This window comes from Callorhinus ursinus, unplaced genomic scaffold, assembly GCF_003265705.2.
Source record: "Callorhinus ursinus isolate GAN/ISIS: 27379988/994484 unplaced genomic scaffold, GSC_fseal_2.0 scaffold2, whole genome shotgun sequence".
NCBI lineage: Eukaryota > Metazoa > Chordata > Mammalia > Carnivora > Otariidae > Callorhinus > Callorhinus ursinus.
Genome location: NW_027397064.1, coordinates 26,466,188 through 26,477,624, shown reverse-complemented (window position 1 = coordinate 26,477,624; position 11,437 = coordinate 26,466,188).

The following is an 11,437-nucleotide window of genomic DNA, read 5'->3' as shown; positions in this document are numbered from 1 at the left end:
CAGACTGGCCTGGAAGAGATCAGCAAGGTCATTGACCCTAGTCTTTAGACAGTTTGTGGTAGAACAATCTTACAACTTTACACATTAATTCCATTCCAGGGTCCACTCACTTTCATCAACAGGAAGCCCTTACTTAACCCTAAGTTCTTCCAGTAATATGTGAAAAAAAAATTCTAAATTCCAAGGAAGAAGGGAATCATGTTCTGCTTTATAAAGTTGAAGTTGACAGGGTGTTGACCTGAGAAATCAGGGTATTTTGAATAGACTTCAGCATCTGTGTTCCTCCTAATGATGGAGCTGGGAGCTAGCTTGCCCATTGAGTAGCTGGGGTATTTGCTACAGGCTGTGGCATAAAACAAGCTACCAACTGGGGCATCCGGGTGGTGCAGTTGGTTAAGCCTCCAGCTCTTGGTTTTGGCTCAGGTCATGATCTCAGGGTTGTGAGATGGAGCCCTGCGCCAGGCTCCCTGCTTAGTGAGGAGTCTGCTTCTTCCTCTCCCTCTGCCCCCCTGAACTGTGCTCTCTTTTTCTCTCTCGCAAATGAATAAATAAAATCCTTTTTTAAAAAAGATTTTATTTATTTATTTGACAGAGAGAGAGAGAGAGAGCACAAGCAGGGTGAGTGGGAGAGGGAGAAGCAGGCCCCATGTTGGGCTCCACATCCATCATGGAACCTTCTTAAAAAAAAATATTTTGAGGATTAAGTGTAAAACACTGAACATTTATCTCTAGCAGGTGAGGTAGCTGTTCATATAGGCTTCTTTAGGAAATCAACTTTGCCTTTAACTTTAAGTTTAGGTTAAGTTAATTTTAAGTTTAGGTTAGGTTCTTAAAAATGTTTACAAAACTCCATTATTATTGAAAATGGAAGCTGGACATTTTTTTTGCTGAGTTAAAACTTAGGTGCACGACTTTAAGGGAAGGGAGAGAAAAGATGAAGCTCATTTAAAAATGTAATTACTGCATATTTTTGGGAAAAAGAATCAATGAATTTTAGGTCTATATTTCCTCTTTTTTTTTTCCCCAAAGGGAGGGTAAATCATATCGGTTACGTTTTTCCTTACTTTTCTTACTACTGTGGGTATCAAAATTGGGGAAATAGAATTTTTTTTAATGTTGTAGTAGTTACTTGTGCTTTAAATCTTAAAAGAACTCAAGAAAAGGAGAATAATGCATTGATTGCATAATAAAATGTACAAGATTGATAATACAATAGATTTAACAACAGAAGCTTACATATATTGAGCATGCCAAATTCTGTGCTAAATGCTTAGCATATTCATTTGTCCTTTACAATAACCTGGCCACCCATCTTGCACGTTGAGGCTCAGAGAGGCTAACCTAACTTACCCCTGGCCTCCTGGTTGGTGGGAAAACCCGCTTTCAAACCCAGGTCAGTCTGACTCCAGGGCTTAATTATCAAACTATATTGACTTAATTTTCAATCTCTCCTTTGATCTTAATTGTGCAGAAATGTAACTGAGGAAATTTTGCTTGCCCACAGGGTGATTTTTAAAAGTCTAAGCCAAGGGGCGCCTGGATGGCTCAGTTGGGAAAGCATCTGCCTTCAGCTCAGGTCATGATCTCAGGGTTCTGGGATTGAGCCCCGTGTCGAGCCCCATGTTGGGCTCCCTGCTCAGTGGGGAGTCTGCTTCTCCCTCCCTCCACCCTCCCACTCTCTCTTTCTCGCATAAATAAATAAAATCTTAAAAAAAATTAAAGTTTAAGCCAATATTAAAAATCAGAGTGGTGGGTGGATAGTCAACATCAGAATGTACAGTTCTAGATTTTCATGAAAAGTGGGGGCATCTGGCCACGTTGGGCCTCTTTTCCATGGATGGGTGGCGAAATACATCTGGCCGTTCCTTTTTGATGGGGCGGGTCCTCGGTACTTGGCCCAGTTCTCTGCACGTGCTCTGTGGTTCCCCGGGTTTCCTGCTTCCGTCCCTTCTCCTGTTTATCAGTCCTTTGTCTTTAAGGAAACAGGCCAGTTACACCAAGCCTGCTGAATGCCTTCCGTGGTCCCCTGTTGTCTGAAAGTCCTTCACACCCTGCTCCACCCCATCTCTCCAGGGTCTTCTCTGACTTGTCACCCCTGACCTGTCACCCCTGACCTGTGACCCACCTTCTTCCTCCAACCACGCGGGGTTGGTCACAGTCCGCCTAACGCACCATGCCCCCTCATGCCTCGATGTGTTCCAAGCTTTCTCACGATGTTCTGGTGCTATCAGGGTCCTTCTGCTCTTTCTCCACGGTTAAATTCTTACTCAGACTTTAAACTCCATCTCCAATGTCATCTCTTTGTGAGACAACAAATCCTTTTCTGGAATTCTCCTTACTTACCCAGGAAGAATTCACGTCTTTCTTCTTCCTTGCCTCTGCAGCCCTTCACATCCTCAGCTTCTGCGCAGGTAACCGCCTTTTACCTCATCGGGAGTTAATTGTGGGCCTGGCTCTCCTGCCAGACTCCGAGCTCCTTAGGGAAAGCCTCTGTCTTGGTCCTCTTTGCATTTCCATAAGCTGATAGAGAGATGGGCACAGAGCAAGGGCTCAGTCTGTGTTAGTCCCCTCCCCTATCTGACCATCTCCAAAATTTCTCGGCTTAGCTCAGCAGCACTGGTTTCTGGGGCGTGTAATAGTGTGTTCACTGAGTCTGTGTTGAACTATCAGTTGAATGAATGTGTGCCTGTCATTGTGGGTCTTCACCTGTGTCTGAGCCAATGTTGAGTTTGGCCCTTCTGGGACCCTTCTGTCTCTCTCTGCTCAAGTTCTCCCGGCTGCTAACAGTTCCTGTTACCTAAAGGTAACAGGATTTAGCTCCTATTACCTAATCATGAGGCTAATGAGGGAGTTGGCTTAGGAACCAACATATATTATAATCAGTGTTCTCAGAAGCAATAGAGGTGAACAAAATCCCAGATGGCTGCCTGGACACCAAGCTCCTTCTCCCCACCAGCCTGCCTGTCCCTCTGGTGGGAATTCTATTCTGCTTGACTGGCCTCACCATCTTGCCTGAGTTCCCTACTGGGACAGAAGCCTGGACTTGAGCAGCAGCCTCGTAGGTGTGGGTTCTAGGCACCTGGCCAAGCTCTTGAGGCCCATCTTCACGGCTCCTATTATTCTTGTTATTGACACCCCATTAGGCACTGCTAGGATTGTTCTGCCACTATGCCTGGTTGGGTCTTTTTGAACACTGACGAGAATGCAGAACTTGCTGGCGTTTGTGTTTCTCTCAAACTTGGTCATTTCCCCGTTGGAGTAGGGAGCGCATCTCTGCTCCTGTGGTAGGTAACTCCTGCCAGGAACCCCCAGCATGCCTCCCAGAGTTGTGTCCACTCTTTCCCTGGGTCTTCTCAGCCGCTTGTCCCTTGGTTTTCTGTCTTCTAAAGATAGGTTGTGGACTTCCTGCTCCTTCAAGTAACCATCTTGGTACATTTGTTCTTCTATAAAAACCAAAAAAAAAAAGGGGGGGGCGCCTGGGTGGTTCATCGGTTAAGCAACCAATTCTTGATTTCAGCTCAGGTCGTGATCTCAGGGTCATGATTTCAGGGTTGTGAGATCGAGCCTGGAGTCGGGCTCCGTGTTGGGCATGGAGCCTGCTTAAGGTTTTTTCTCTTTCTTTCCCTCTGCCCATCCCCACTCCCTCTCTATAAAAACCGAAACCAAAAAAAAGTTCATATTTTTAACTCAAGATAATAAATTATAATCACAATGCTATGGGTTTTCAGTCCTGGGCTGACAAAATTTCTTCTTAAAAGAATTCCACAAGGAGACTCTCCACACCCATAAGTCTCTGCATCATAGGAGGGGTCTGTGGACCCTCCCTCACAGACTCAGTAGCCTCTTCTCCGAGCCAAGTGACCCAGCTCTCTCCTCACTACCAAGATGCTCGATCACAGGGGCATCCTGCATTCCCATTCCTTGTCTTCCTGGGAGCACTCACTTGTCTTCCTGGGAGCACAGAGACAGGTTTCCTCTGTTCTCTGACAGCAACATTGGAACGCATCCTTACTGTTTTCTCACTGAGAGTGACTTACTGGGATAGTGTGGCACTTGCCCTGCCTTCATTCTCTTTCCTTATTGATCTTGTACGACTGGTCTCTATGAGGAGACCCCTGCCAATGCCTTATGGGGTCCTGCAGTAGAAACATGAATGCTGGTTTATCGAGCCCTTTCCTCCCCAGATGCACCAGGATTGTTGACCGGGAGGGGGGCACATTACTGCAAGGGTAGGCCTACCTACACATGTATGGCAAGAATGCCCCTTGGAAGCAGGGACCCCACCAGCACACCTTCTTTAATGGTCTTGCTCACGATCTTGTTTAGAACGACAGAAGCTACAACATACAGTCTGGTTCCCAGAGCGTTACAGGCCTGAAGTCTCCTCAAACAGCTCCTGCTTTTGAGTTTTTCAAAGGTCCTTCTCTTCTTTGTTTCCAGGCTTCTGGGTTGGGGTTGGGGGGGCGGTGCTTTCTCTGCCTCTCCCCCTGCCTCTTTCCTTCTTATTTTGGATGCGATTACAACCTTCGAGTAAATTATTGCTAAAAATGGCATGTGCTGGGAAATAGTATGCACATGCGTCTGCGTCCCCCGCCCCCTTCCCCAAACTTCCCCTGTGTCTCCTTCCACGCAGAGGCAGCAGAGCTTCCTGGTGAAATGTGAGGATTCTGGAATCAGGGAGACCTGGCTTCCAGTCCTGGCTCTGCTCTGTAGCCCCAGATTAATCATTAACCGTTCTGAACGTGCGTCCCCCGTACAGCAGATAGGACTCGTATCTAACTCAAAGGGTGGCTCTGAAAGGATTGAAATGGGTGTGAAGTGATTGGCACCATGCCTTGGAAACATGCTAATTGTCAATTATTATGATTGGCTGCATGGCAGAAAGAAAGATTATCAAAGTGTCTGGCCAGCCTTCCAGAGCGGCTGTCCTTTCAACGGCTGCTCAGTCTTTGCTCACCGATGTGTGGGTTATCCGTGCCAACAAGTCAGCCTCCCATATCCGCACATATATTCCAGATGCTTCAAGAATTTCAGTATTTTCCTGTGTAAGCAAACCTCAGGGGAGAAGCATCTTAGTAGCGTCAATCGGTTTTATTTCTAAAATGATAATAATGTGTATTATACCTCAGGAGGAATTTTGTTGGTTGGTTTGCTTCTGAGCTAATAGAAACATTAAAATTAATTGCTCCAGTGAGGAAGTGGGTAGGAGAGAGGCCCCTTCCCAATGTCACCATTTTATTTTTTTATTTTATTTATTTATTTTTAAAGATTTTATTTATTTATTTGACAGAGAGAGAGAGAGCGCGCGCGAGAGAGGGAACACAAGCAGGGGGAGTGGGAGAGGGAGAAGCAGGCTTCCCGCGGAGCAGGGAGCCCGACGCGGGGCTCGATCCCAGGATCCTGGGATCATGACCTGAGCTGAAGGCAGACGCTTAATGACTGAGCCACCCAGGCACCCCACCATTTTATTTTTTTAAAGATTTTATTTGAGAGAGAGAGAGAGAGAGAGAGAGAACATGAGCGGGGGAGGGGAGAGTGTGGGGGGAGGAGGAGGGAGAGTTAGGGGGGTGGTCGGTGGGAAGGACGGAGGGAGGGAGAAGCGGGCTCCTGATCCCAGAGGGATCTTGACCTGAGCCGAAGGCAGAGGCTTAACTGACTGAGCCACCTGGGTGCCGCTCCACTGTCACCATTTTAAAAAGCTCCCTACAGGGCTGCAGTGACACGGACTCCTCACTGCCCAGGGCGAGCTGAGGTCTAGCAGTTTACATTGTTACAGCTTTCCTCATTAGAAGCACCATCAGGTTGGCGCCTGTGTCTCTCCCTTCCTGGCTCCCCGCTTTTTTCTTTTAGCATTTTCCTACTTTCTGGTACCACTAGAAGTTCCAGACTCCTCTTGTGTTTTCTCTGCTCCTGCCCCAGGATTAACCACTTCTCCTAGAAGCCCTGGGTCCTTCTATGGGACTATGGTGCTTCGAAGTAAAGGAAGAACACGGTATCGTTTACCTTGAACACTTCTATATTCTGGTCACCAGGTGGGCGGTATTTTTCCACACATCAAGCAATTCTGCGGCACCAGCTGGGTGTCCTGCAATGTAACTCAATTCTGACACTGTCTACCTGGAGGTGGCATCAGATCCCACAGGTGAAGGGCTCGGTCCTACAAGCCTGCCTCCTCCCCACCCCCCACCCCCACCCCACTTCAGACACCAGTCAAAGCCCAAGTTGTCACCTGGGCTTCTGACCAACTGGCTGTAGCCTGGAGGCTTCCATGACTTCCTTCTTGGGTTTGATTAATTTGCTACAGTGAGTCACAGAACTTGGGAAAACAGTTTATTTACTAGATGACACATGTTTTGTAAAACGATATGTTCACTTGTTTTAGTTTTAATTTTTTATTTATTGGTTTAAAGAAAAGACGTTTACTAAAAGCAGCTAGCAGCAAGACCACGGTCATCAAACTAATTTCTCTCAGGGAGTGGCTATTCCTTTAAGTGTTTCTGAAATTTTCTTGGACAGTCTTAGCATTCTAGAGAGTCTGTAGTCATACATATATCATTTATTGTCACTGAACAATCTTGGGCAGAACAGCCCAGATGACAAGGTGCATACGGCAAGGCCTAGGGGCAAAGGGCTCTGAGCTTCCAAACTCTCTCTGGGCACACCACTCTCCTAGTACCCGCTGTGTTCACCAATGAGGGAGCTCTCCAGACCCCATCCTGTTGGCTTTTTAAGGAGGCTTCATTACCCAGTCATGGTTGGTTAAATCATTGACCATTGGTGATTGAGCTCAATCTCCAGCCCCTCTCCTTTCCCCAGACGTGGAAGTGGGGGTGGGGGCTGAAAGTTCCAACACTTTAATTTCAGGTCGGTTTCCAGGGCAACCAGCCCCCATCCTTAGGGGCTTTCTAAAAGTTAGCTAAGTTCTCAGGACACAAAATGAAATAAATAGGAAAGCAATAGCCAAAGGATCAATAACCAGTGGTTACCCCAAAACCAAATTCACATGAGTCATGATCAGAGAATTAATTCTTACAAATGTTTTTCTGCTGCTAATCTGAATTTGAAAAGGAAATGTGAGAGTGAAATTTTACCTTCCTTTCTTGATTGAGCACTATAGGCAGAAATCTGGGAGAGCTGACTTTGGTAAGAATTCTTATCCTTCACCAGCTTCTGTCAGATTTCCAGGATCCCATCTGCAGGTTCTGGGGCAAGTGGTGTGTCCCAGCGGGTCCCATCTGAACTGCCAAAAGTTTAGAGGAGGAAAAATAACTTTCTACCCTTCTGAATTCTTGGTTGAAACACTCTATAATAAAAGACAGATTAAGAAGGGAAAACCAGTTTAGTAATATGTAGACCTCATGTCTACATGCGAGATTCCCAGGGAAACTCCCAAGTAACTCCCCAAGACAGCCCAAGCCACCATCTTAAATACCTTCTTTAGCTAAAAACAAAAGAAAGATGTTGGGGTACAGTGGGGAGACCAGTTCTGGGAGGCTATCAGGAAAAGCATGGCAAACAAGGGTAAGGTTTGTTTTATAGATTTAAGTGGCTGCTTTCTCTGTTGATAAGATCTTCTTGTGATTTAGAGTCATCCTTCTTTCTCTTCCTGGTGCGGGGAGACATTTATAAAGGCACCAAAAAAATCAGATTTTTTGGGTAAATGTAAATGTCCCTTACGAAAAGGCCACTTGTACTCTGTTCTCAGAGCTTCTCCTGTGTCTGCTGTTTCTTAAATATCATCAGCTCAAAAGAATGGTTAGGCCAAAGAGACATATTTTGGGATGGCGTATTCTGCTACCTTTTAGCCTTCAGCCAAAGACCACCAGGAGCACACCTATTGTTGAACGAAGTTGAGTTTATTGGTTCTTGTTGCAACAAGGGAGGCTGCACACCACGGGGCAGCCCAGTGAAAGGGGGTTTGGAGGGGCTCGTATAGATGGGATTCGGTCTTGTGTTAGGTGATTTGGGGGAGGGTCATAAGGTGGGATCAGTTCTATTATCTAAATATGATCTGGGAGGTGGGAGGAACGGAGCGAGGCTAGAGCTATAATGGGAAAGAAATAGCACTCACTCCCTGTTATCTGGAACATTTGGTCATCTTTGCCATTTTTGGTGTCCTTGTTCTTGCTTGCCGTGCTCAAACCCGGGAGGGAGTGGTCTTGTTTGTGTCTGGCTCCATCATCGCCACAGAGTGACCTCAACTGATGATAGCATTCTGTAAATTGTTTATGTTGCATTGGAAAACATGATGGCCTCGCTGAGTGCCAGGCTGGCTCCCAGCTGTGGGCTGTCAGCGTCGGCTTTTTCCTCTCTCTTGACCCAAGGAAGTGCTCCCCAGTGGTCTCCCACCAGAGCAGACAGTGCTGGGCGTTCTCAGGGTACTTATCTTCCCAGCCCACAAGCATCAACAAGGAGCTATGCCCTTCCTAACCCCATGCTAGGCATCTGGGACATACCCAGGCTATGGCTTCCCCTCCATGTCTTCAGATCTGTCCTCCCCTCTGCCTGGAATATTCTTTTCTCATTGCCATTCCTTGCATTAATTTTCCAGGTGCAGTTCCTGGGCCACCTCCTTCCTGGACTGGTTGTGAAAATATTGGAAATGCGTCCATACCGTTTGGTACCTCACTTTCGCCCTGAGCCTTGAGGCTGACCCACGTCACTCCTTTGGGATCCCAGTTCAGCCCCAGGACCGTGGGCACCCATTTCGATAGGTCTCTGTTTTTGCCTTGTCTTCCATGCTTTACAGACCACCCCCGGGTCTCTTTGCTCACTGCCACAGGATTATGTTAAACTCTCACAGCACGTATTTCTTGTTCCATTTTATCTTATTTTATTTTTTTAAAGATTTTATTCATTTATTTGACAGAGAGGGACACAGCGAGAGAGGGAACACAGGCAGGGGGAGTGAGAGAGGGAGAGGGAGAAGCAGGCTTCCCGCAGAGCAGGGAGCCCTATGCGGGGCTCGATCCCAGGACCCTGGGATCATGACCTGAGCTGCAGGCAGACGCTTAACCCACTGAGCCACCCAGGCGCCCCTCTTGTTCCATTTTAAATCAGTTTTGTGAATGCCTATCTCTCTCAGGTATCCAGGACTATGTGTATGTGACATTTATTTTCTGAGTTTTACAGTGATACTTGATATAGAGAAGGTCTTAGTCATTGTCTGTTACATTTTGAGCCAAATTGGTCCCCTGACCTCCAGGCACTTATGATCAAGGCAGTTTGGTTTGGAGACAAAATCGTAAATTTTTATTTATTTTCTTTTTTCTTTTTCTTTCTTATTATATAACTCATAAATATTTATTGTAGAAAACATAGCTAAACAATAATTTATGTCATCTCGAATCCCATACCTTGGAGACAAATGCCATTAACATGGTAGTGTTGATTTTTCCAGACTATTTCCAAATGCACAGAGAAACATGAGGTTATACTTGGAGGCTCTTTTGACAAATGTTATTTTACTTAAAATATCATGAACAGATTTCCATATCAATAAATATAGACCCACACCACCAATAGCCAATTGCACATATGTATTAAACAATGATGACTGTGGGGATTTTAAAGTCCGACAGTTTTCCTGCTGATATTATTAACTTGACATCATTGGCATTGTGGGTGCTTAAAAAGATTAAGTAATGCTGCAGAGAGAACAGGAAGAGCAGAAGCTTTTATTTAGATTCGGGCAGCAGGGTGGGGGTGCTGGTGGTGCATACCCACAAAGGAGTTGAAATTTAGGTACTTATTGATATTTTAAGCAGATGTCCCTGTGATGAGGTTTGTACTGTACACAAAACCTTTCTGCTGAAAAGGAATTTTTGAAAATCTTGGGAAGCTCTCTGTTCCTTTTAAGACAAAAGTTATCTTATAGGGAGGATATGGCCCATTTCTAGGGAATCTACAGATTAAACCAATGTAAATTAACCTTCCATTTCCAGTCACTTGCCCCAGATTGAACCCAATTGGCTCCTGCATTCCAATAGTTATTGATTCCTAGAAAGAAATTTATTTACAGATTACTTTGGAAATTCTAACCATCTATCCTAATAGAAGGAACCTCTTAGGGAAGGAAAGGTAGGCCTATCAGGGAAAATGTCTACAGAAGAGAAAATAAAGTATTGTCCATATTTTACATCTGTAGATAATGGGCAATACCTTACAGAAAAAAAGGCTTTCTTGGGATCACCCAGAGAAATCGGAGGCATGGCTGTTATCTGTGTATTCAGGAGTCCTCCTGTAGCAGATGTGTTAGCATTTGTCAGCCCGGCATCTCTTGACATCTACTCCTCCCCCAGTGGAGCTAGCGGCCCCAAGTTCCCATCCCCCCAGCACTGCGGTGGCCGTGGGGCCAGGGCTGGCCGAGGAGAGCATGCGCAGGCAGACCTCTAGCACTCATGGATGGTTCTGTGGTGGCATCTCGCCCCTGCAGGATCAACAGGAGTCCGTTTGAGAGACCTGATCCAGACATTCGGAGAGAGACAGGGATTTTGGACACGAGGGATCCGGTGATCCTGGGGTGTCTAGGGACCATCCCGTGGAAAAAGCCCGTTTAAGGGTGAAGCCCACATGGCAGAAAGTTTATCACTGTTTGAACTCTGGAATGCATCTCTGTGTGACAACAGCTGTGACTTCCCACTTCTAATTCTGTTTCAATTTAAACTCTTTTGAGTTGAAGATCTGTCACTTGCAATGAAAGGATTCTACTATACCTCCCTGGAATCACATAAACAAACTCCCATGAGTAAGACGAGAACGCACTGTTAAGTTCAGTTCCTACCTACATGGAAACCCTCTTTATTACTCAGTGACGGTCAGCTCCTCCTTGGACACGCTGCAAGGCTCCCATCGCATTGCTGGATACCTCTGGCTCCTTTAAAATTTCTTTCACGTTGAGGATGCCTGGGTGGCTCAGTTGGTTAAGCGACTGCCTTCTGCTCAGGTCATGATCCCGGGGTCCTGGGATCGAGTCCCACATCAGGCTCCCTGCTCAGCAGGGAGTCTGCTTCTCCCTCTGACCCTCCCCCTCTCGTGCTTTCTCTCTGTCTCATTCTTTCTCTCTCAAATAAATAAGTAAAATCTTTAAAAAAAAAAAAAGAATTTATTTCATGTTGAACTTGTAACAGCCTACCCTCAAATTACACCCACTGGTATTAATTCTATGCTGGGCTCACATGGAAAATAGTCTAGGCTCCTTTTCACATGGTAGCATTTTAAATATCTGAAAATACTAACAATTTTCTTCTTTGGCCCAAATAGTGCCAGTTTCTTTATCTACTCACAGGAGATGGTTTTTAGACTCTTCCTAATCCTGATGTCCTCTTCAGAAAATATGACATTTTAGTAACGATCCCTTTACAATATATTGCCTAGAATGAAACAATTGTTTGACAAGTTTGGACAACAGTACATCTATTGTTTCCTGTATTCTAGG